The sequence below is a fragment of the Oncorhynchus clarkii genome, chromosome 4, assembly GCF_045791955.1.
Source record: "Oncorhynchus clarkii lewisi isolate Uvic-CL-2024 chromosome 4, UVic_Ocla_1.0, whole genome shotgun sequence".
NCBI lineage: Eukaryota > Metazoa > Chordata > Actinopteri > Salmoniformes > Salmonidae > Oncorhynchus > Oncorhynchus clarkii.
The window spans coordinates 90,379,215-90,403,838 of record NC_092150.1 but is presented as its reverse complement, the minus strand read 5'-3'; the positions used below and the strand labels follow the sequence as shown (position 1 = coordinate 90,403,838).

The window sequence follows — 24,624 nt, the reverse complement described above, 5'->3', positions numbered from 1 at the left end:
ACACAACATGGTAGCAACACAACATGACATCAACATAACATGATATCAACACAACATGGTAGCAACACAACATGGTAGCAACACAACATGGTAGCAACACAACATGGTATCGACACAACACAACATGACATCAACATAACATGATATCAACACAACATGGTAGCAACACAACATGGTAGCAACACAACATGACATCAACAAAACATGGTAGCAACACAAACATGGCACAAACATTGTTAGGTACAGACAACAGCAAAGGGGCAAAAATACCAAAATACGTCATGAAAAAGTGTCTGTAAGAGTGTTGCTAGCCAGAAACACCACGTAGTCTGATTGGGTGGGTAAAGTACATATATCGATGGATTCAGGATGGAAACACCATGTAGTCTGATTGGGTGGGTAAAGTACATCTATCGATGGATTCAGGATGGAAACACCATCTGATTGGGTGGGTAAAGTACATCTATCGATGGATTCAGGTTGGAAACACCACGTAGTCTGATTGGGTGGGTAAGACACATCTATCGATGGATTCAGGTTGGAAACACCATCTGATTGGGTGGGTAAGACACATCTATCGATGGATTCAGGATGGAAACACCACGTAGTCTGATTGGGTGGGTAAGACACATCTATCGATGGATTCAGGTTGGAAACACCATCTGATTGGGTGGGTAAGACACATCTATCGATGGATTCAGGATGGAAACACCATCTGATTGGGTGGGTAAGACACATCTATCGATGGATTCAGGATGGAAACACCATCTGATTGGGTGGGTAAAGTACATCTATCGATGGATTCAGGTTGGAAACACCATCTGATTGGGTGGGTAAGACACATCTATCGATGGATTCAGGTTGGAAACACCATCTGATTGGGTGGGTAAAGTACATCTATAGATGGATTCAGGTTGGAAACACCATCTGATTGGGTGGGTAAAGTACATCTATAGATGGATTCAGGTTGGAAACACCATCTGATTGGGTGGGTAAGACACATCTATCGATGGATTCAGGTTGGAAACACCATCTGATTGGGTGGGTAAAGTACATCTATCGATGGATTCAGGATGGAAACACCATCTGATTGGGTGGGTAAAGTACATCTATCGATGGATTCAGGTTGGAAACACCACGTAGTCTGATTGGGTGGGTAAGACACATCTATCGATGGATTCAGGATGGAAACACCATCTGATTGGGTGGGTAAGACACATCTATCGATGGATTTAGGTTGGAAACACCATCTGATTGGGTGGGTAAGACACATCTATCGATGGATTCAGGTTGGAAACACCACGTAGTCTGATTGGGTGGGTAAGACACATCTATCGATGGATTCAGGATGGAAACACCATCTGATTGGGTGGGTAAAGTACATCTATCGATGGATTCAGGTTGGAAACACCATCTGATTGGGTGGGTAAGACACATCTATCGATGGATTCAGGTTGGAAACACCATCTGATTGGGTGGGTAAGACACATCTATCGATGGATTCAGGATGGAAACACCATCTGATTGGGTGGGTAAGACACATCTATCGATGGATTCAGGTTGGAAACACCATCTGATTGGGTGGGTAAGACACATCTATCGATGGATTCAGGTTGGAAACACCACGTAGTCTGATTGGGTGGGTAAGACACATCTATCGATGGATTCAGGATGGAAACACCATCTGATTGGGTGGGTAAGACACATCTATCGATGGATTCAGGTTGGAAACACCATCTGATTGGGTGGGTAAGACACATCTATCGATGGATTCAGGTTGGAAACACCATCTGATTGGGTGGGTAAAGTACATCTATCGATGGATTCAGGATGGAAACACCATCTGATTGGGTGGGTAAGACACATCTATCGATGGATTCAGGTTGGAAACACCATCTGATTGGGTGGGTAAGACACATCTATCGATGGATTCAGGTTGGAAACACCATCTGATTGGGTGGGTAAGACACATCTATCGATGGATTCAGGATGGAAACACCATCTGATTGGGTGGGTAAGACACATCTATATCGATGGATTCAGGTTGGAAACACCACGTAGTCTGTAATGGAATATCTACATAGGTGTACAGAGGTCCATTATCAGCAACCATCACTCCTGTGTTCCAATGGCACGTTGTGTTAGCTAATCCAAGTTTATCATTTTAAAAGGCTAATTGATGATTAGAAAACCCTTTTGCAATTATGTTAGCACAGCTGAAAACTGTTGTTCTGATTAAAGAAGCAATAAAACTTGCCTCCTTTAGACTAGTTGACTATCTGGGGCATTAGCAATTGTGTGTTCGCTAGACAAGGTAGGATCTTTTTAGTGTCGGTAAAATGAATTATGCGAGAAATGTCGGTGGAAACACTTTTATGTGCAAATATTGATCAAATAAAAATATATACAAATAAATAACCATCATATCAAAGTAAACTTGGAGTCACGTGATGACATGTTGTGTGTTCCTTCCCACTGCGACTCGATTCAATAAATGATGATGGAACTTCACAGGGCGGTGAATGTGCACAGTGATGAGCTTGATGCTCCTTTCCAATAAATATTGAGGGTCTTATCCTGGTGAGATGATAATCGACGCTTGACTGCCGTTTCACAATTAAAAAGGATCCAGCTCTTCAATCATTCAAATCAATTAATAAGGCACCTTTTTACATCAGCTGATGTCACAAAGTGCTATTACAGAAACCCAGTCTAAAACCACAAACGGAAAGCGATGCAGATGTAGAAGCATGGTGGCTTGGAAAAAACTTCAACTCCAAGGAACCAGGCTATGAGGGGTGGCCAGTCCTCTACTGACTGTACTGGGTAGAGAGGAACCAGGCTATGAGGGGTGGCCAGTCCTCTTCTGACTGTACCGGGTGGAGAGGAACCAGGCTATGAGGGGTGGCCAGTCCTCTTCTGACTGTACCGGGTGGAGAGGAACCAGGCTATGAAGGGTGGCCAGTCCTCTTCTGACTGTACCGGGTGGAGAGGAACCAGGCTATGAGGGGTGGCCAGTCCTCTTCTGACTGTACCGGGTGGAGAGGAACCAGGCTATGAGGGGTGGCCAGTCCTCTACTGACTGTACAGGGTGGAGAGGAACCAGGCTATGAGGGGTGGCCAGTCCTCTTCTGACTGTACCGGGTGGAGAGGAACCAGGCTATGAGGGGTGGCCAGTCCTCTACTAGCTGTACTGGGTGGAGAGGAACCAGGCTATGAGAGGTGGCCAGTCCTCTTCTGGCTGTACCGGGTGGAGAGGAACCAGGCTATGAGGGGTGGCCAGTCCTCTTCTGGCTGTACCGGGTGGAGAGGAACCAGGCTATGAGGGCTGGCCAGTCCTCTTCTGGCTGTGACAGGGTGGAGATTATAACAGAACATGGCCAAGATGTTCAAGCGTTCATAGATGACCAGCAGGGTTCAATAATAATAATCACAGTGGTTGTCGAGGGTGCAACAGGTCAGCACCTCAGGAGTAAATGTCAGTTGGCTTTTCATAGCCGATCATTCAGAGTTAGAGACAGCAGGTGCAGTAGAGAGAGAGAGTCAAAAACAGCAGGTAGCACGTCCTGTGAACAGGTCAGGGTAAATACAATATAGCAAGTAAAACACTGGAATGGTAGATTTGCAGTGGAAGAATGTGCAAAGTAGAGATAGAAATAATGGGGTGCAAAGGAGCAAAATAAATAAATAATTACATTAGGGGGGAGGTAGTTGTTTGGGCTAAATTATAGATGGGCTATGCACAGGTGCAGTAATCTGTGAGCTGCTCTGACAGCTGGTGCTTAAAGCTAGTGAGGGAGATAAGTGTTTCCAGTTTCAGAGATTTTTGTAGTTCGTTCCAGTCATTGGCAGCAGAGAACTGGAAGGAGAGGCGGCCAAAGGAAGATTTGGTTTTCGGGGCATGCTTATTTAAGATGGTGAGGAAGGCATTTAAAAAAATAACCAGGCATCCTCTACTGATGGGATGAGGTCCATATCCTTCCAAGATACCCCGGTCAGGTCGATTAGAAAGGCCTGCTCGCTGAAGTGTTTCAGGGAGCGTTTGATAGTGATGAGTGGAGGTTGTTTGACCACTGACCCATTACGGATGCAGGCAATGAGGCAGTGATCGCTGAGATCTTGGTTGAAAACAGCAGACGTGTATTTAGAGGGAAAGTTGGTTAGGATGATATCTATAAGGATGCCCGTGTTTACGGCTTTGGGGTGGTACCTGGTAGGTTCATTGATAATTTGTGTGATATTGAGGGCATCAAGCTCAGATTGTAGGATGGCAGGGGTGTTAAAGCATGTTCCAGTTTAGGTCGCCTAGCAGCACGAGCTCTGAAGATAGATGGGGGGCAATCAGTTCACATATGGTGTCCAGAGCACAGCTGAGGGCAGAGGGTGGTCTATAGCAGGCGGCAACGGTGAGAGACTTGTTTTTAGAGAGGTGGATTTTTAAAAGTAGAAGTTCAAATTGTTTGGGTACAGATGTTGTAGTTAGGGATGAAGATTTCAGAATTTTTGGTGGTCTTCCTAAGCCAGGATTCAGACACAGCTAGAACATCCGGGTTGGCAGAGTGTGCTAAAGCAGTGAATAAAACAAACTTAGGGAGGAGGCTTCTAATGTTAACATGCATGAAACCAAGGCATTACGGTTACAGAAGTCATCAAAAGAGAGCACCTGGGGAATAGGAGTGGAGCTAGGCACTGCAGGGCCTGGATTCACCTCTACATCACCAGAGGAACAGAGGAGGAGTAGGATAAGGGTACGGCTAAGAACTATGAGAATTGGACGTCTAGAACGTCTGGAACAGAGAGTAAAAGGAGGTTTCTGGGGGCGATAAAATAGCTTCAAGGTATAATGTACAGACAAAGGTATGGTAGGATGTGAATACAGTGGAGGTAAACCTAGGTATTGAGTGATGATGAGAGAGATATTGTCTCTAGAAACATCATTGAAACCAGGTGATGTCATCGCATGTGTGGGTGGTGGAACTGAAAGGTTGGATGAGGTATAATGAGCAGGGCTAGAGGCTCTACAGTGAAATAAGCCAATTAACACTAACCAGCACAGCAATGGACAAGGCATATTTACATTAAGGAGAGGCATACTTAAATTCACACAGGACACCGGATAAGATAGGAGAAATACTCCAGATATAACAGACTGATCCTAGCCCCTGATACATAAATTACTGCAGCATAAATACTGGAGGCTGAGACGGGAGGGGTCGGGAGACACTGTGGCCCCGTCCGACGACACCCCCGGACAGGGCCAAACAGGAAGGATATAACCCCACCTACTTTGCCAAAGCACAGCCCCCACACCACTAGAGGGATATCCGCAACCCACCAATTTACTACCCTGAGACAATCAATCAATCAATCAAATGCATTTATAAAGCTGTTTTTACATCAGCTGATATCTCAAAGTGCTGTACAGAAACCCAGCCTAAAACTCCAAACAGCAAGCAATGCAGGTGTAGAAGCACGGTGGCTAGGAAAAACTCCCTAGAAAGGCCAGTCCTCTTCTGGCTGTGCCGGGTGGAGATTATAACAGAACATGGCCAAGATGTTCAAATGTTCATAGATGACCAGCAGGGTCAAATAATTATAATCACAGTGGTTGTCAAGAGTGCAACAGGTCAGCACCTCAGGAGTAAATCAGAGTATCTCTACCGCAGCAGGTAGACAGCAGGTCTGGGACAGGTAGCACGTCCGGTGAACAGGTCAGGGTTCCATAGCAGCAGGCAGAACAGTTGAAACTGGAGCAGCAGCACGGCCAGGTGGACTGGGGACAGCAAGGAGTCATCAGGCCAGGCAGTCCTGAGGCATGGTCCTAAGGCACAGGGTCCTCCAAGAGAGAGAAAGAAATAGAGAAATAAAGAGAGAAAAAGAGAGAGCATACTTAAATTCACACAGGACACCGGATAAGACAGGAGAAATACTCCAGATATAACAGACTGACCCTAGCTGCATCCAAATGTTTAAAAAAAATCTTTGTCTATTTATAATGTCTATTTCTATGATAATCATATCTATTACATCATGGAATGTGATAATCCTATCTATTACATCATGGAATGTGATAATCCTATCTATACATCATGGAATGTGATAATCCTATCTATTACATCATGGAATGTGATAATCCTATCTATTACATCATGGAATGTGATAATTCTATCTATTACATCATGGAATGTGATAATTCTATCTATACATAATGGAATGTGATAATCATATCTATTACATCATGGAATGTGATAATTCTATCTATACATAATGGAATGTGATAATCATATCTATTACATCATGGAATGTGATAATCCTATCTATTACATCATAGAATGTGATAATTCTATCTATACATCATGGAATGTGATAATCATATCTATTACATCATGGAATGTGATAATCCTATCTATTACATCATAGAATGTGATAATCCTATCTATACATCATGGAATGTGATAATCCTATCTATTACATCGTAGAATGTGATAATCCTATCTATACATCATGGAATGTGATAATCCTATCTATTACATCATGGAATGTGATAATCCTATCTATTACATCATGGAATGTGGTAATCCTATCTGTTACATCATGGACTATAATAAACCCACAGGCAATGAGTGTCACTGAGCAAAATATCTTGCACTTGAAGTTACTCCACTGTATGTTCCACTATTAATACTACAGTACCTTGATAAACCTATAATACTCACAGTACCTACCATAGTACTCTGTCAAAAACTGTCAATGAGTAAAATGACTTGTACTTGAAGTAACTCCAATGTATGGTGCACTACACTGTGTTCAGTTGGACAGTTCAGCACCTTGAGAAACCAACTCCGCTGTGGATTTAATTACATTTGGTGCACTACACTATATCTGTTGTACACAGTACTCTGTCTGTTTGAAGCAGCGTGAATACTGTACTCCTGAGAGTTCCTTTATCACAACGTTACAGAGACCATCCATCACCCTGAACTTTATCACAACCTTACAGAGACCATCCATCACCCTGAACTTTATCACAACGTTACAGAGACCATCCATCACCCTGAACTTTATCACAACGTTACAGAGACCAACCATCACCCTGAACTTTATCACAACGTTACAGAGACCATCCATCACCCTGAACGTTATCACAACGTTACAGAGACCATCCATCACCCTGAACTTTATCACAACCTTACAGAGACCATCCATCACCCTGAACTTTATCACAACGTTACAGAGACCATCCATCACCCTGAACTTTATCACAACGTTACAGAGACCATCCATCACCCTCAACTTTAAAACTCAATCTGATTGGCTGGACCTGGTTCCCAAGTGGGGGGCTAATGCCTTCCTAGGCCCACCCGTGGCTGCGCCCCTGCCCAGTCATGTGAAATCCATAGATTAGGACCTAATGAATTTATTTCAATTGACTGATTTCCTTATATGAACTGTAACCGTTGAAATTGTCTCATGCTGCGTTTATATTTTCGTTAGAGATTTCATGATGCTTGTATCTAAACCAACGTAGACGATACATTTAAGATTGTTTCATACATCAGTTGGGGTTCTCTACAAGCTACAAGGTGAGGTCATAAACCGAGCATGAAAGTGCATCCTTGTGGCTGTGTGGGCTAACACAGTCATAATATTTGCAGGGTGTAAGTTGAGCCAATAGTTGAGCAAAATGACACGTTTTCTTCCCAGGTGTAATGTAATGCAAGACATTATCGCTGGGATATGAGATAACAACGGGGCCTGGACTATTTTAAAGTGTTTGTTAGGCGTTAAAGTGGAACTGACAGCGTTTTAACTACTTTGAAGATATGAAACGAACAGAATCATAATATCAAGTAAAAATACAAATAAATGCCAGTTGGTTCTCAGTGACTCAGTGTGGTTCTCTGTAACTCAGTGTGGTTCTCTGTAACTCTGTGTGGTTCTCAGTAACTCAGTGTGGTTCTCTGTAACTCAGTGTGGTTCTCTGTAACTCTGTGTGGTTCTCAGTAACTCAGTGTGGTTCTCTGTAACTCTGTGTGGTTCTCAGTAACTCAGTGTGGTTCTCTGTAACTCAGTGTGGTTCTCTGTAACTCTGTGTGGTTCTCAGTAACTCAGTGTGGTTCTCTGTAACTCTGTGTGGTTCTCAGTAACTCAGTGTGGTTCTCTGTAACTCAGTGTGGTTCTCTGTAACTCTGTGTGGTTCTCTGTAACTCAGTGTGGTTCTCTGTAACTCAGTGTGGTTCTCTGTAACTCTGTGTGGTTCTCAGTAACTCAGTGTGGTTCTCTGTAACTCAGTGTGGTTCTCTGTAACTCAGTGTGGTTCTCAGTAACTCAGTGTGGTTCTCTGTAACTCAGTGTGGTTCTCTGTAACTCAGTGTGGTTCTCTGTAACTCTGTGTGGTTCTCTGTAACTCAGTGTAGTTCTCTGTAACTCTGTGTGGTTCTCTGTAACTCAGTGTGGTTCTCAGTAACTCAGTGTGGTTCTCTGTAACTCTGTGTGGTTCTCTGTAACTCAGTGTGGTTCTCTGTAACTCTGTGTGGTTCTCTGTAACTCTGTGTGGTTCTCTGTAACTCTGTGTGGTTCTCTGTAACTCAGTGTGGTTCTCTGTAACTCAGTGTGGTTCTCTGTAACTCAGTGTGGTTCTCTGTAACTTAGTGTGGTTCTCTGTAACTCTGTGTGGTTCTCTGTAACTAGTGTGGTTCTCTGTAACTCTGTGTGGTTCTCTGTGTGTGGTTCTCTGTAACTCAGTGTGGTTCTCTGTAACTCAGTGTGGTTCTCTGTAACTCTGTGTGGTTCTCTGTAACTCAGTGTGGTTCTCTGTAACTCTGTGTGGTTCTCTGTAACTCAGTGTGGTTCTCTGTAACTCAGTGTGGTGTAACTCTGTGTGGTTCTCTGTAACTCAGTGTGGTTCTCTGTAACTCTGTGTGGTTCTGTAACTCAGTGTGGTTCTCTGTAACTCTGTGTGGTTCTCTGTTAACTCTGTGTGTGGTTCTCAGTAACTCAGTGTGGTTCTCTGTAACTCAGTGTGGTTCTCTGTTACTTAGTGTGGTTCTCTGTAACTCTGTGTGGTTCTCTGTAACTCAGTGTGGTTCTCTGTAACTCTGTGTGGTTCTCTGTAACTCAGTGTGGTTCTCTGTAACTCTGTGTGGTTCTCTGTAACTCAGTGTGGTTCTCTGTAACTCTGTGTGGTTCTCTGTAGCTCAGTTGGTAAAGCATGGCTAGTGATAACATTGTGTTACTAACCCCTTTTCCGTAAACACTTTTTATGTGAGTAAAGTAATACTGTGTAAACAAAATCACAACAGCTCTGATGGAAACAGGCAGTTTCCATCAGTGTGGTCCTCCCACTACGACTCGGGAAAGGCATGCAGTTTATTAGACTACAGATGAAATAAATGATGATGAACTTCACAGGCTGGTGAAAGTGCGCGGTGATGAGCTTGATGCTCCTTCACAATAAATATCGAGGGTCTTATTCTGGTGACATGATGATTGATGCTTGACTGCCGTTTGACAAACACAAATAATAATGTCATATTGTAGACTAGCCAACACACACTGGATCTGTGAGCTGTTGGCTGTTGGCTGGAGAGCACGTGCCAAGACCAGAGTAGACACATTTATCATTTACTAACTGTCAGGGATGACCAAGCAGGCAACGAGAGACAACTGCGTAGGGTGCAAACAAACAACGGTTTTATTTCTCAAAAATTCAAAAATACAAATGATGACAATGGAAATAAACCAAAGTGCTTTAAAATATACAAAGGACTGTCTTACAAAGGACTGTCTTACAAAGGACTGTCTTACAAAGGACTGTCTTATAAAGGACTGTCTTACAAAGGACTGTCTTACATAAAGGACTGTCTTACAAAGGACTGTCTTATAAAGGACTGTCTTACAAAGGACTGTCTTACAAAGGACTGTCTTATAAAGGACTGTCTTACAAAGGAGTGTCTTACAAAGGACTGTCTTATAAAGGACTGTCTTATAAAGGACTGTCTTACAAAGGACTGTCTTACAAAGGACTGTCTTATAAAGGACTGTCTTACAAAGGACTGTCTTACAAAGGACTGTCTTATAAAGGACTGTCTTACAAAGGACTGTCTTATAAAGGACTGTCTTATAAAGGACTGTCTTACAAAGGACTGTCTTACAAAGGACTGTCTTACAAAGGACTGTCTTATAAAGGACTGTCTTACAAAGGACTGTCTTATAAAGGACTGTCTTATAAAGGACTGTCTTACAAAGGACTGTCTTATAAAGGACTGTCTTACAAAGGACTGTCTTATAAAGGACTGTCTTACAAAGGACTGTCTTACAAAGGACTAAAGGACTGTCTTACAAAGGACTGTCTTATAAAGGACTGTCTTATAAAGGACTGTCTTATAAAGGACTGTCTTACAAAGGACTGTCTTACAAAGGACTGTCTTATAAAGGACTGTCTTACAAAGGACTGTCTTATAAAGGACTGTCTTACAAAGGACTGTCTTATAAAGGACTGTCTTACAAAGGACTGTCTTATAAAGGACTGTCTTACAAAGGACTGTCTTATAAAGGACTGTCTTACAAAGGACTGTCTTATAAAGGACTGTCTTATAAAGGACTGTCTTACAAAGGACTGTCTTATAAAGGACTGTCTTATAAAGGACTGTCTTACAAAGGACTGTCTTACAAAGGACTGTCTTATAAAGGACTGTCTTATAAAGGACTGTCTTACAAAGGACTGTCTTACAAAGGACTGTCTTATAAAGGACTGTCTTACAAAGGACTGTCTTATAAAGGACTGTCTTACAAAGGACTGTCTTATAAAGGACTGTCTTACAAAGGACTGTCTTATAAAGGACTGTCTTACAAAGGACTGTCTTACAAAGGACTGTCTTATAAAGGACTGTCTTACAAAGGACTGTCTTATAAAGGACTGTCTTATAAAGGACTGTCTTACAAAGGACTGTCTTACAAAGGACTGTCTTACAAAGGACTGTCTTATAAAGTCTTAACTTTAAAAAAAAAAGTCAGATCTAACGTGCAGGAACAAAATGTACATAAACCCAAAATCAACTGACTGAAGGAAGGTTCCACAGAAACTATAGGGGGAGGAGTCAGTTCCAATCCCTGTTCCAAGGGACGTCTGCAAACCTTCAAGGTTCCACAGAAACTACAGGGGGAGGAGTCAGTTCCAATCCCTGTTCCAAGGGACGTCTGCAAACCATCAAGGTTCCACAGAAACTACAGGGGGAGGAGTCAGTTCCAATCCCTGTTCCAAGGGACGTCTGCAAACCATCAAGGTTCCACAGAAACTACAGGGGGAGGAGTCAGTTCCAATCCCTGTTCCAAGGGACGTCTACAAACCATCAAGGTTCCACAGAATCTACAGAGGGAGGAGTCAGTTCCAATCCCTGTTCCAAGGGACGTCTGCAAACCATCAAGGTTCCACAGAAACTACAGGGGGAGGAGTCAGTTCCAATCCCTGTTCCAAGGGACGTCTGCAAACCATCAAGGTTCCACAGAAACTATAGGGGGAGGAGTCAGTTCCAATCCCTGTTCCAAGGGATGTCTGCAAACAATCAAGGTTCCACAGAAACTATAGGGGGAGGAGTCAGTTCCAATCCCTGTTCCAAGGGAAGTCTGCAAACCTTCAAGGTTCTGCAGAAACTATAGGGGGAGGAGTTCGTTCCAATCCCTGTTCCAAGGGACGTCTGCAAACCATCAAGGTTCCACAGAAACTACAGGGGGAGGAGTCAGTTCCAATCCCTGTTCCAAGGGACGTCTGCAAACCATCAAGGTTCCGCAGAAACTATAGGGGGAGGAGTCAGTTCCAATCCCTGTTCCAAGGGACGTCTGCAAACCATCAAGGTTCCACAGAAACTACAGGGGGAGGAGTCAGTTCCAATCCCTGTTCCAAGGGAAGTCTGCAAACCTTCAAGGTTCCACAGAAACTACAGGGGGAGGAGTCAGTTCCAATCCCTGTTCTAAGGGAAGTCTGCAAACCATCAAGTATTACATTCAGACAATAAAGATATAACGTTTATTTAATCGGATCAGGTTTTTAAATACGATCGTTGTTTTAGCAATAACGGTACACAATATCAATGTATAACTGTACTTCACCTCTTTAAAACTCATTGTTCCCCTGGGGTGAACAGAGACTTGGTATTTCCCAACGCCACGTCGTAACCATATTCTAAATGTCAGGATTCCGGTCGGACCTCCTTGACCAGAACACCGTGGTATCCATGCTGCAGATGTGGTGCCGGTGAGACGACTGAGACAGGGAGTTCAACATTATCTTTTAACCGTTATCATTCTCAAGTAAATAGTCACAGTTCAATGTAAAGTTAGATGATTGAGTTAAATTATACCGATGACTGTTACCACATGAACTATAAAGGGGGCACTCAACATAGAAAACAATGATAGCAAATGTCAAACTACAGTACCAGTCAAAAAGGTTGGACACATCTACTCATTCCTGGGTTTTTCTTTCTTTTATTACTATTTTCTACAGTGTAGAATAATAGAAGACATCAAAACTATGAAATAACACATATGGAATCATGTAGTAACCAAAACTATGAAATAACACATATGGAATGAAAAAGATCCACTCCTCAATTAGTTTGGATCCCTGGTCTTAGTTCCACTCCTTAATCAGCTTCGTTCCCTGGTCCTTAGTTCCACTCCTTAATCAGCTTGGCACCCTGGTCCTTAGTTCCACTCCTTAATCAGCTTGGCACCCTGGTCCTTAGTTCCACTCCTTAATCAGCTTGGCACCCTGGTCCTTAGTTCCCTGGTCCTTAGTTCCGCTCCTTAATCAGCTTGGCACCCTGGTCCTTAGTTCCCTGGTCCTTAGTTCCACTCCTTAATCAGCTTGGCACCCTGGTCCTTAGTTCCCTGGTCCTTAGTTCCGCTCCTTAATCAGCTTGGCACCCTGGTCCTTAGTTCCCTGGTCCTTAGTTCCACTCCTTAATCAGCTTGGCACCCTGGTCCTTAGTTCCCTGGTCCTTAGTTCCACTTCTTAATCAGCTAGGCACCCTGGTCCTTGGTTCCCTGGTCTTAGCTCCACTCCTTAATCAGCTTCGTTCCCTGGTCCTTAGTTCCACTCCTTAATCAGCTTCGTTCCCTGGTCTTAGTTCCACTCCTTAATCAGCTTGGTTCCCTGGTCCTTAGTTCCCTGGTCTTAGCTCCACTCCTTAATCAGCTTGGCACCCTGGTCTTAGTTCCACTCCTTAATCAGCTTCGTTCCCTGGTCCTTAGTTCCACTCCTTAATCAGCTTGGTTCCCTGGTCTTAGTTCCACTCCTTAATCAGCTTGGTTCCCTGGTCTTAGTTCCACTCCTTAATCAGCTTTGTTCCCTGGTCCTTAGTTCCACTCCTTAATCAGCTTGGTTCTCTGGTCCTTAGTTCCACTCCTTAATCAGCCTGGTTCCCTGGTCTTAGTTCCACTCCTTAATCAGCTTTGTTCCCTGGTCCTTAGTTCCACTCCTTAATCAGCTTGGTTCCCTGGTCTTAGTTCCACTCCTTAATCAGCCTGGTTCCCTGGTCCTTAGTTCCACTCCTTAATCAGCTTGGTTCCCTGGTCCTTAGTTCCCTGGTCCTTAGTTCCACTCCTTAATCAGCTTGGCACCCTGGTCCTTAGTTCCCTGGTCCTTAGTTCCACTCCTTAATCAGCTTGGCACCCTGGTCCTTAGTTCCACTCCTTAATCAGCTTGGCACCCTGGCCCTTAGTTCCACTCCTTAATCAGCTTGGCACCCTGGTCCTTAGTTCCACTCCATAATTTAATCAGCTAGCAGCTAAATCATGATGGATTACCGCAGAGCAACAAACGAGTGGAGAGATGCTGTGGATGAAGGCTGGAGTAGGGACGTTAAAATGGATCGCTGGTCACCTCTTAAGGACAGGCTGTGGTTGGGAAACAATGGCTGGGTGTCATTTCACTTTAAGAGCATGCAAGTTAAGCATTTCACTGTACTTGTGCATGTGACACTAAACCTTTAATCTAGAGAGGCATTTATCCTGACTGCTTCAGTATAAGACTGAGCTCTATACACAAACCAACAAGTGGCTTAATTAATTAATATATTTTTATTTAACCTTTATTTAACTAGGCAAGTCAGTTTAAGAACAAATTCTTATTTACAATGACGGGCAAATCCGGGCGACGCCAGGCCAATTGTGCGCCAACCTATGGGACACCCAATCACGACTGGATGTGATACAGCCTGGAATCGAACCAGGGACTGTAGGGACTGTAGTGGCGCCTCTTGCACTGAGATGCAGTGCCTTGGATCACTGTGCCACTCGGGAGTGACATATTAAAGAAATCATAAATCATATCTGAATGTTCAGCAGAAATTGCCTTCAGGAGCTGGGTGTGATCACAGGTGGGACTGGCTGTGGGACTGGTTGTTGGACTGGCTGTGGGACTGGCTGTGGGACTGGCTGTGGGACTTGCTTTGGGACTGGCTGTGGGACTGGCTGTGGGACTGGTTGTTGGACTGGCTGTGGGACTGGCTGTAGGACTGGCTGTGCGACTGGCTGTGGGCCTGGTTGTTGGACTGGCTGTGGGACTGGCTGTGGGACTGGCTGTGGGACTGGTTGTTGGACTGGCTGTGGGACTGGCTGTGGGACTGGCATGGGACTGGTTGTTGGACTGGCTGTGGGACTGGCTGTGGGACTGGCTGTGGGACTGGCTGTGGACTGGCTGTGGGACTGGCTGTGGGACTGGCTGTTGGTGGAAACAGGTAGAATGAGAAGAAATAGGCACGGTAGCACATCACAGAGAACTGATGAGGTGATTATCTGTTACTGTAATAATCAACAAAGGAGAAATGCTTAGAAGTGCAATTCAAAACATCATAAATGATATGTATCTGTGTGTTTTACAGAGATAGTGTTAGGAGTGTGTATTGGAGGCGAAGTCAGGTGCAGGACAGCAGAGTGTAGTGAACAGGCACACTTTTTATTCCGGTCCAAAAGGACAGCACAAAGTCAAATGTGCCCAAACACGGAACATCTTCAAAAAGTAATCCGTGTAACAATATCCACAATTCCAAAATACACGTAAAACAAACAATCTTACACAAAGACATGATGGGGAACAGAGGAATAAATGCATGTAGATTGATTGGGGAATGAAAACCAGGTGTGCAGGGAACAAGACAAAACAAATGGATACATGAAAAATTGAGCGGCGATGGCTACAAAGCCGGTGACGTCGACCGCCGAACGCCGCCTGAAGTCGTGACAGATAGGCTTCTGGAGCAGGGTGTGATGCTAGCTAACACGGCCCGGGGCGAGGGATTTAGGGCTTTAGATCTGGGCTCTGCATCCGAAATGGCACCCTATTCCCTTTATAGTGCACTACTTTTAACCAGGGCTCTATGGTACCCTATTCCCTACATAGTGCACTACTTTTAACCAGGGCTCTATGGTGCCCTATTCCCTACATAGTGAACTACTTTTAACCAGGGCTCTATGGCACCCTATTCCCTACATAGTGAACTACTTTTTAAAAAATTGAAAAAATTATATTTGATTTTTGCATTTTCCAATTAAGAACATTCAAAACAAAAGTGAAAAGATGTTAGACAGCAATAGGACAAAGTGACAGTAACAGATGAGCCTAACAAAAAAAGTAAAAATAAAATAAAATTATATATACAAACATAAGTCATAATAAAGATTTTTTTTTTAAAATAATTATATATACAAACATAAGTCATAATAAAGAGTCAAATAAGAAATAATAATAATGAGACATTGGATCACCTGCCGTAAGCTACATATTATACATTACGTGTGAAACATTATATAAGGATTATATAGAGATTCAATCAATGTGATGAGGGGGAGATTCTCTATATAGTCAATAAAAGGTTGACAAATTCTGTAAAATGTCTTTAACTTATTCCTCAAGCAGTAAGTTGTTTTCTCCAGTGGGATACAACTATTAACTTCCGATAGTCACATTCCAACTGGCAGGGGGGGGAATCCGATTTCCATTTCAAGGCCAAATATTTCTTGGCAATCGCTAGCAATATTTCTGTTAGCTTTATAGTATGGCTTTTCCTAAGATTGGAGTTAGTAAAGTTACCCAGTAGACAGACCTCCGGGTCTAAAGGGAATACAACCCCGTGAATTGAGGATATGGTATCACATACCCCCTGCCAGAAACCGTGTAGTTTTGAACCACATCTAAAACATAGGGAGGAGATATCTGGGTTGAACTTGTGTAGTCTAGATGGGGTGATATAGAGCTGATGGAGGAAATTAAACTGGATCAGTCTGTATCTGGAGTTCAATGTGGAAGTTACACCCTCCCTGCATAGGTCACTCTATAGATCCTCATCAAGATCAATACCCAGATCTTTTCCCCATCTAAGTCGGGGTTTATCTAGCCCAGGCAGTGCTAGTCCTGACATAAGAGCATCGAATACACGGGAACTGGTCTTGAACAGTGGTTGGTCTGCGTGGCAGAGTTGTTCAAAAGGTGACATCTTAGGTAGGTTCCATTGTCCCTTGAGAGTCAACCTAATGAAGTTTCATAGCTGTAGGTAGCTAAATAAGTCCCTGTTAGGCAAGTGGTATTTCTGTTTCAGCTGATCAAAAGACATAAGAACTCCCTCCTCGTGTTCCAGAAGAGTGATCCCCTTATCAGACCATGGTCTAAAGTTACTATTCTGGAAAAACATAGGAGGGATAGGGAGAGATTGAAACGAATATAGAAATCTGGGCAGGACATTAATTACATTTATTCTACCCAGTAGAGTGAGAGGCAAGTCCATCCATTTACAAAGGTCACCCTCCACCTTTTGCAACAAGCTGGCCAGATTGAGTTTATAGAGGTTGTTCAGGTTACCATCCACCATTATGCCCAAATATGTGAAGCCCATAGGCGACCATCTAAAAGGAAACTTATGATGGCCAAAGACAGACAACGGTAAGATTTCACTTTTATCAAAATTGACCTTATATCCAGAGAAAGAACTATAACACTGTAGTAGGATCTGCAAGTGAGAGAGGGAGTGTTCTGGGTTCGTTAGAAATAAGACAAGGTTGTCCGCAAAGAGTGATAACTTATGGGTATGGGGTCCCACCTCAAAGGCATGTATGTCAGGGCACGTTCCAATAGCCTCAGCCAACGGTTCGATGGTGGGGGCTAATTGGGCAACCTGGTCTGTTCCCACTATAGAGAGGGAAAGAAGAGGAAGGAATCCCATTGGTAGCAATCCTAGTTTTAGGAGATTTGTAGAGTGATTTTATCAAATTTACAAACACGGTACCTAAACCAAACTTTTTCCAAGACGCGACAGGGGTTTGGCCATTCAACCCTATCAAAGGCCTTTTCAGCGTCGAGGGAGACTGCGACGCTAGGTATTTTGTTTTTGTTAGCAAGGTGAATTATATCAAAGAACCTTCTGAGATTATTGGAGGACAATCTATTAGTTATGAAGCCAGTCTGATCTGGGTTGACCAACAGGGGAAGACATGACTCCAGTCTCTTAGACAGCATCTTGGTGACCAGTTTACGATCCGTGTTAAGGAGAGAGATTGGTCTATAGGAGGCGCACTTTAGCGGGTTTTCCCTTCCCTGTGGATTACAGTAATCAGTGCTTGAGAGAAAGACTCTGGAAAGCGGTTGTCTTCCCCGGCTTTTTTAAGTACCTCCATAAGGTAGGGGACCAACAGCTCCCTAAATTCTTTATAGAAATCTGGAGGGAAGCCATCCTCCCCAGGAGATTTATTAGAAGGTAAGGGTTTAATGTCCTCCAACAATTCAGGAACTGTTCACTCAGGCGCTCTCTGTCTTCCTCTGACAGGCATGGGAGGTTGAGAGAGGAGAGAAAGGAGTCGATCTCTGATAGATCATCGCTTGATTGGGAAGTGTAGAGGTCTTCATAGTATTTCTTAAAAGTATTATTAATTTCAGTAGGGTCAAAAAAATATTTTATTAGTAAGAGTTTCTATGGCATTAATTGTCCTCTTACTTTCCTCTGCTTTCAGTTGCCATGCCAATACTTTGTGTGCTTTCTCTCCAAGCTCGTAATAACGCTGTTTTGATTTAGTGATGGCCCTCTCAGCTTGATATGTGTTCAGAATATTATATTTCTGTTTTTTATTTACCAAAAGCCTGTATCGATCTTTAGTCTGGCCTTTTTGGTAGGTTTTCTCTAGCTCAGAGATTTCAGATTCAAGGACATTCAGTTCCACACCGTGTTTTCTCATCAGCCCTTTAGTATAGGAAAAGATCTGTCCCCTCAGATAGGCCTTCAATGTGTCCCAAAGAATGAAACTGTCAGGAGGGTTTGTTTGTCAAAGTAAAAAATATTGATCTGCTCTTTGATGAATGCACAAAATTCAGGTTGCTTTAGGAGTGTAGAATTTAGTCTCCATCTATATGCTCCATTTACCTTGGTAGGAATGGAGATTGATAATACCAGAGGAGAATGGTCACTAAGCAATCTGGGGAGATACTCGATATCTAACACTCTATGAAACAGTTGGATCGATAGTAAGAAGTTATCTATGTGTGTGGGTGTGAATAAAAAGAGTAGTCCCTATCCTGTGGGTGCAACTGTCTCCAGATGTCTAGTAAATTGAGATCTTTCATGAATGACATGGTGAGCTTGCCGGCTTTGGTAAGAAGTGAGGTTTTATCAGAAGACCTATCAGGAACTGTATCTAAACAAAAATGTAAATCTCCTCGAACCAGTAGCCATCCTGGTGGTGCTTGAGCGACCTGAAGGAAGACATTCTGAATAAACATATGGTCATCGAAGTTAGGAGCATAAATATTCAATAGGGTCCAAGACTCTGAAAACATATGCCCCTGCACCAAAACAAACCTGCCAGAGGGATCAGAGATGGTGTTGTTGACTCTGAAAACATATGCCCCTGCACCAAAACAAACCTGCCAGAGGGATCAGAGATGGTGTTGTTGACTCTGAAAACATATGCCCCTGCACCAAAACAAACCTGCCCGAGAGATCAGAGATGGTGTTGTTGACACAGAAGGAGATGTGTCTACTTATCAAAATTGCAGTTCCTCTTGCTTTGGAGTTAAAAGAGGATGCAAAAACTTGTCCTACCCATTCCCTCTTCAAATTCTTGTGTCCACTGGCTGTAAGATGCGTTTCTTGTAAAAACACAATGTCAGCCTTTAATTTCTTAAGGTATGTATAGACTATTTTCCTCTTAATCGGGATGTTAAGACCTTTTACGTTGAATGTCACATATTTTAGTGGATTAAGCATAGGGTTGGGTTTCAAATATGTAACCGAATGGAAAGCTCTCATATGTAAATAGTCAGGAAATGTTTCAACTTTAGTTTGAACACTGAAGTGACCAATGTGTCTCTTTAGGAAGGAAACAACAATAAACAAAACAAAACAAAACAATAAACATAGGAAAACAAAACACCCATGCCAATGTGTTTGTCGGACTAAAACAACGATCCCAACAATCAAACATGAATACACTTGTAGAGATACGTTGCTGCTCGCTTTCCATCTTGCTCTTACTAGCTAAACCTTGGCGTAAACTAAAACCTGCGAGCTCTCTAAATTGAAAACAAACGTTGTGAATAGACATTTATGGCTGAATATTTACTGTCCACAGTAAGGTCTGCCCCAGTAAGGGTCTCTTTTCAGGAGAGGAGAGACATAAATGGGGGGAAAGCGGTGGGCCTAAGCCCACTAATTTTCTTCGCCCAGTAGATATGGACTAAACCAAAATATACTCTCCTGTAAATGTAATAGAACTCACCCCGGGGGGGGGAAAAAATGGTTAGTTGAAAATGTACAAATCAATTATAGCGACCGCATAGCGGGGTAAACTGATCCAAATTCCAAGAAGATATCAGCAGTGCGGTCCCAGGACAGCACGGATAAGAAAAAAGAGAGAGACCATCCTGGTTCAGACGCGGTTCAGTTCTATGAGAAAAGTGAACACTTTCCCCGGTGTGTTGAAGAGATGGCTTCGGCCTTTGTACTGAACTTTCATCCACACAGGGTGGATGAGGTAGCCAGTGATGTTCTTCTCCTTCAGTGCTTTGGCGGCAGGTCTGAACTGTTTGCGACATCTGGCGAGATCCGCGCTCATATCCAGGAAAAGGCTGACCCTCTTGCCATCAATGGTGATGTCCCCTTTGGCTCTTGCGAGTTGCAGCATCTTCTCTCTGTCCTGGAAACGGAGGATCCCCATCTGGCCGGGGTTTCGGCGCTGATGTTCTGTGGGCGCGTTTGATTTCCAACGGCTTGGTGAAGTTGATTATGCCTAGGATATCCGGGATACATTGAGTGAGGAAACGGACCGGGTAGGTTAGAGAGTATGGTGAATGTAATTAGAGAGTATGGTGACTAGGTTAGAGAGTATGGTGAATAGGTTAGAGAGTATGGTGACTAGGTTAGAGAGTATGGTGACTAGGTTAGAGAGTATGGTGACTAGGTTAGAGAGTATGGTGAATGTAATTAGAGAGTATGGTGAATGTAATTAGAGAGTATGGTGACTAGGTTAGAGAGTATGGTGAATAGGTTAGAGAGTATGGTGACTAGGCTAGAGAGTATGGTGAATAGGTTAGAGAGTATGGTGAATGTAGTTAGAGAGTATGGTGAATAGGTTAGAGAGTATGGTGAATAGGTTAGAGAGTATGGTGAATAGGTTAGAGAGTATGGTGAATAGGTTAGAGAGTATGGTGAATAGGTTAGAGAGTATGGTGAATAGGTTAGAGAGTATGGTGAATAGGTTAGAGAGTATGGTGAATAGGTTAGAGAGTATGGTGACTAGGTTAGAGAGTATGGTGAATAGGTTAGAGAGTATGGTGAATGTAGTTAGAGAGTATGGTGAATAGGTTAGAGAGTATGGTGAATAGGTTAGAGAGTATGGTGAATAGGTTAGAGAGTATGGTGAATAGGTTAGAGAGTATGGTGAATAGGTTAGAGAGTATGGTGAATAGGTTAGAGAGTATGGTGAATAGGTTAGAGAGTATGGTGACTAGGTTAGAGAGTATGGTGAATGTAATTAGAGAGTATGGTGAATTCAGTAAACATGCCTGAGACCTGAAGATTTAGAAGCTAAGCTGTTTAACACATTCTGAAACGAAGCTGCTTAACACATTCTGAAGCTAAGTGGTCTAACACATTCTGAAGCTAAGTGGTCTAACACATTCTGAAGCTAAGTGGTCTAACACATTCTGAAACTAAGCTGCTTAACACATTCTGAAGCTAAGTGGTCTAACACATTCTGAAGCTAAGTGGTCTAACACATTCTGAAGCTAAGTGGTCTAACACATTCTGAAGCTAAGCTGTCTTAACACATTCTGAAGCTAAGTGGTCTAACACATTCTGAAGCTAAGTGGTCTAACACATTCTGAAGCTAAGTGGTCTAACACATTCTGAAGCTAAGTGGTCTAACACATTCTGAAGCTAAGCTGTCTTAACACATTCTGAAGCTAAGTGGTCTAACACATTCTGAAGCTAAGTGGTCTAACAAATTCTGAAGCTAAGTGGTCTAACACATTCTGAAGCTAAGTGGTCTAACACATTCTGAAGCTAAGTGGTCTAACACATTCTGAAGCTAAGTGGTCTAACACATTCTGAAGCTAAGTGGTCTAACACATTCTGAAGCTAAGTGGTCTAACACATTCTGAAGCTAAGCTGTCTTAACACATTCTGAAGCTAAGTGGTCTAACACATTCTGAAGCTAAGTGGTCTAACACATTCTGAAGCTAAGTGGTCTAACACATTCTGAAGCTAAGTGGTCTAACACATTCTGAAGCTAAGCTGTCTTAACACATTCTGAAGCTAAGTGGTCTAACACATTCTGAAGCTAAGTGGTCTAACACATTCTGAAGCTAAGTGGTCTAACACATTCTGAAGCTAAGCTGTTTAACACATTCTGAAGCTAAGCTGTCTTAACACATTCTGAAGCTAAGTGGTCTAACACATTCTGAAGCTAAGCTGTTTAACACATTCTGAAGCTAAGCTGTCTTAACACATTCTGAAGCTAAGTGGTCTAACACATTCTGAAGCTAAGTGGTCTAACACATTCTGAAGCTAAGTGGTCTAACACATTCTGAAGCTAAGTGGTCTAACACATTCTGAAGCTAAGTGGTCTAACACGTTCTGAAGCTAAGTGGTCTAACACATTCTGAAGCTAAGTGGTCTAACACATTCTGAAGCTAAGTGGTCTAACACATTCTGAAGCTAAGTGGTCTAACACATTCTGAAGCTAAGTGGTCTAACACATTCTGAAGCTAAGCTGTCTTAACACATTCTGAAGCTAAGTGGTCTAACACATTCTGAAGCTAAGCGGCCTAACACATTCTGAAGCTAAGTGGTCTAACACATTCTGAAGCTAAGTGGTCTAACACATTCTGAAACTAAGCTGCTTAACACATTCTGAAGCTAAGTGGTCTAACACATTCTGAAGCTAAGTGGTCTAACACATTCGGAAGCTAAGTGGTCTAACACATTCTGAAGCTAAGTGGTCTAACACATTCTGAAGCTAAGTGGTCTAACACATTCTGAAGCTAAGCTGTCTTAACACATTCTGAAGCTAAGTGGTCTAACACATTCTGAAGCTAAGTGGTCTAACACATTCTGAAGCTAAGTGGTCTAACACATTCTGAAGCTAAGTGGTCTAACACATTCTGAAGCTAAGTGGTCTAACACATTCTGAAGCTAAGTGGTCTAACACATTCTGAAGCTAAGGAAGCTAAGTGGTCTAACACATTCTGAAGCTAAGTGGTCTAACACATTCTGAAGCTAAGTGGTCTAACACATTCTGAAGCTAAGTGGTCTAACACATTCTGAAGCTAAGTGGTCTAACACATTCTGAAGCTAAGCTGTCTTAACACATTCTGAAGCTAAGTGGTCTAACACATTCTGAAGCTAAGTGGTCTAACACATTCTGAAGCTAAGTGGTCTAACACATTCTGAAGCTAAGCTGTTTAACACATTCTGAAGCTAAGCTGTCTTAACACATTTTGAAGCTAAGTGGTCTAACACATTCTGAAGCTAAGCTGTTTAACACATTCTGAAGCTAAGCTGTCTTAACACATTCTGAAGCTAAGTGGTCTAACACATTCTGAAGCTAAGTGGTCTAACACATTCTGAAGCTAAGTGGTCTAACACATTCTGAAGCTAAGTGGTCTAACACATTCTGAAGCTAAGTGGTCTAACACATTCTGAAGCTAAGTGGTCTAACACATTCTGAAGCTAAGTGGTCTAACACATTCTGAAGCTAAGTGGTCTAACACATTCTGAAGCTAAGTGGTCTAACACATTCTGAAGCTAAGTGGTCTAACACATTCTGAAGCTAAGCTGTCTTAACACATTCTGAAGCTAAGTGGTCTAACACATTCTGAAGCTAAGTGGTCTAACACATTCTGAAGCTAAGTGGTCTAACACATTCTGAAGCTAAGTGGTCTAACACATTCTGAAGCTAAGTGGTCTAACACATTCTGAAGCTAAGTGGTCTAACACATTCTGAAGCTAAGTGGTCTAACACATTCTGAAGCTAAGTGGTCTAACACATTCTGAAGCTAAGCTGTCCTAACACATTCTGAAGCTAAGTGGTCTAACACATTCTGAAGCTAAGTGGTCTAACACATTCTGAAGCTAAGTGGTCTAACACATTCTGAAGCTAAGCTGTTTAACACATTCTGAAGCTAAGCTGTCTTAACACATTCTGAAGCTAAGTGGTCTATTACATTCTGAAGCTAAGCTGTTTAACACATTCTGAAGCTAAGCTGTCTTAACACATTCTGAAGCTAAGTGGTCTAACACATTCTGAAGCTAAGTGGTCTAACACATTTTGAAGCTAAGTGGTCTAACACATTCTGAAGCTAAGTGGTCTAACACATTCTGAAGATAAGTGGTCTAACACATTCTGAAGCTAAGTGGTAAGTGGTCTAACACATTCTGAAGCTAAGTGGTCTAACACATTCTGAAGCTAAGTGGTCTAACACATTCTGAAGCTAAGTGGTCTAACACATTCTGAAGCTAAGTGGTCTAACACATTCTGAAGCTAAGCTGTCTTAACACATTCTGAAGCTAAGTGGTCTAACACATTCTGAAGCTAAGTGGTCTAACACATTCTGAAGCTAAGTGGTCTAACACATTCTGAAGCTAAGTGGTCTAACACATTCTGAAGCTAAGTGGTCTAACACATTCTGAAGCTAAGTGGTCTAACACATTCTGAAGCTAAGTGGTCTAACACATTCTGAAGCTAAGTGGTCTAACACATTCTGAAGCTAAGCTGTCTTAACACATTCTGAAGCTAAGTGGTCTAACACATTCTGAAGCTAAGTGGTCTAACACATTCTGAAGCTAAGTGGTCTAACACATTCTGAAGCTAAGCTGTTTAACACATTCTGAAGCTAAGCTGTCTTAACACATTCTGAAGCTAAGCTGTTTAACACATTCTGAAGCTAAGCTGTCTTAACACATTCTGAAGCTAAGTGGTCTAACACATTCTGAAGCTAAGCGGCCTAACACATTCTGAAGCTAAGTGGTCTAACACATTCTGAAGCTAAGTGGTCTAACACATTCTGAAGCTAAGTGGTCTAACACATTCTGAAGCTAAGTGGTCAAACACATTCTGAAGCTAAGTGGTCTAACACAT

At 42.6% G+C, this 24,624-nt stretch overlaps 1 protein-coding gene across 1 annotated transcript in view; it reads left to right on the top strand.

Annotated features, from left to right (window-relative positions):
• The window catches only part of LOC139407435 (fibronectin type III domain-containing protein 4-like), a 78,841-nt gene that overhangs the window by 10,640 nt on the left and 43,577 nt on the right, over positions 1-24,624 (top strand). The gene's annotated exons all lie outside the window — the stretch shown is intronic.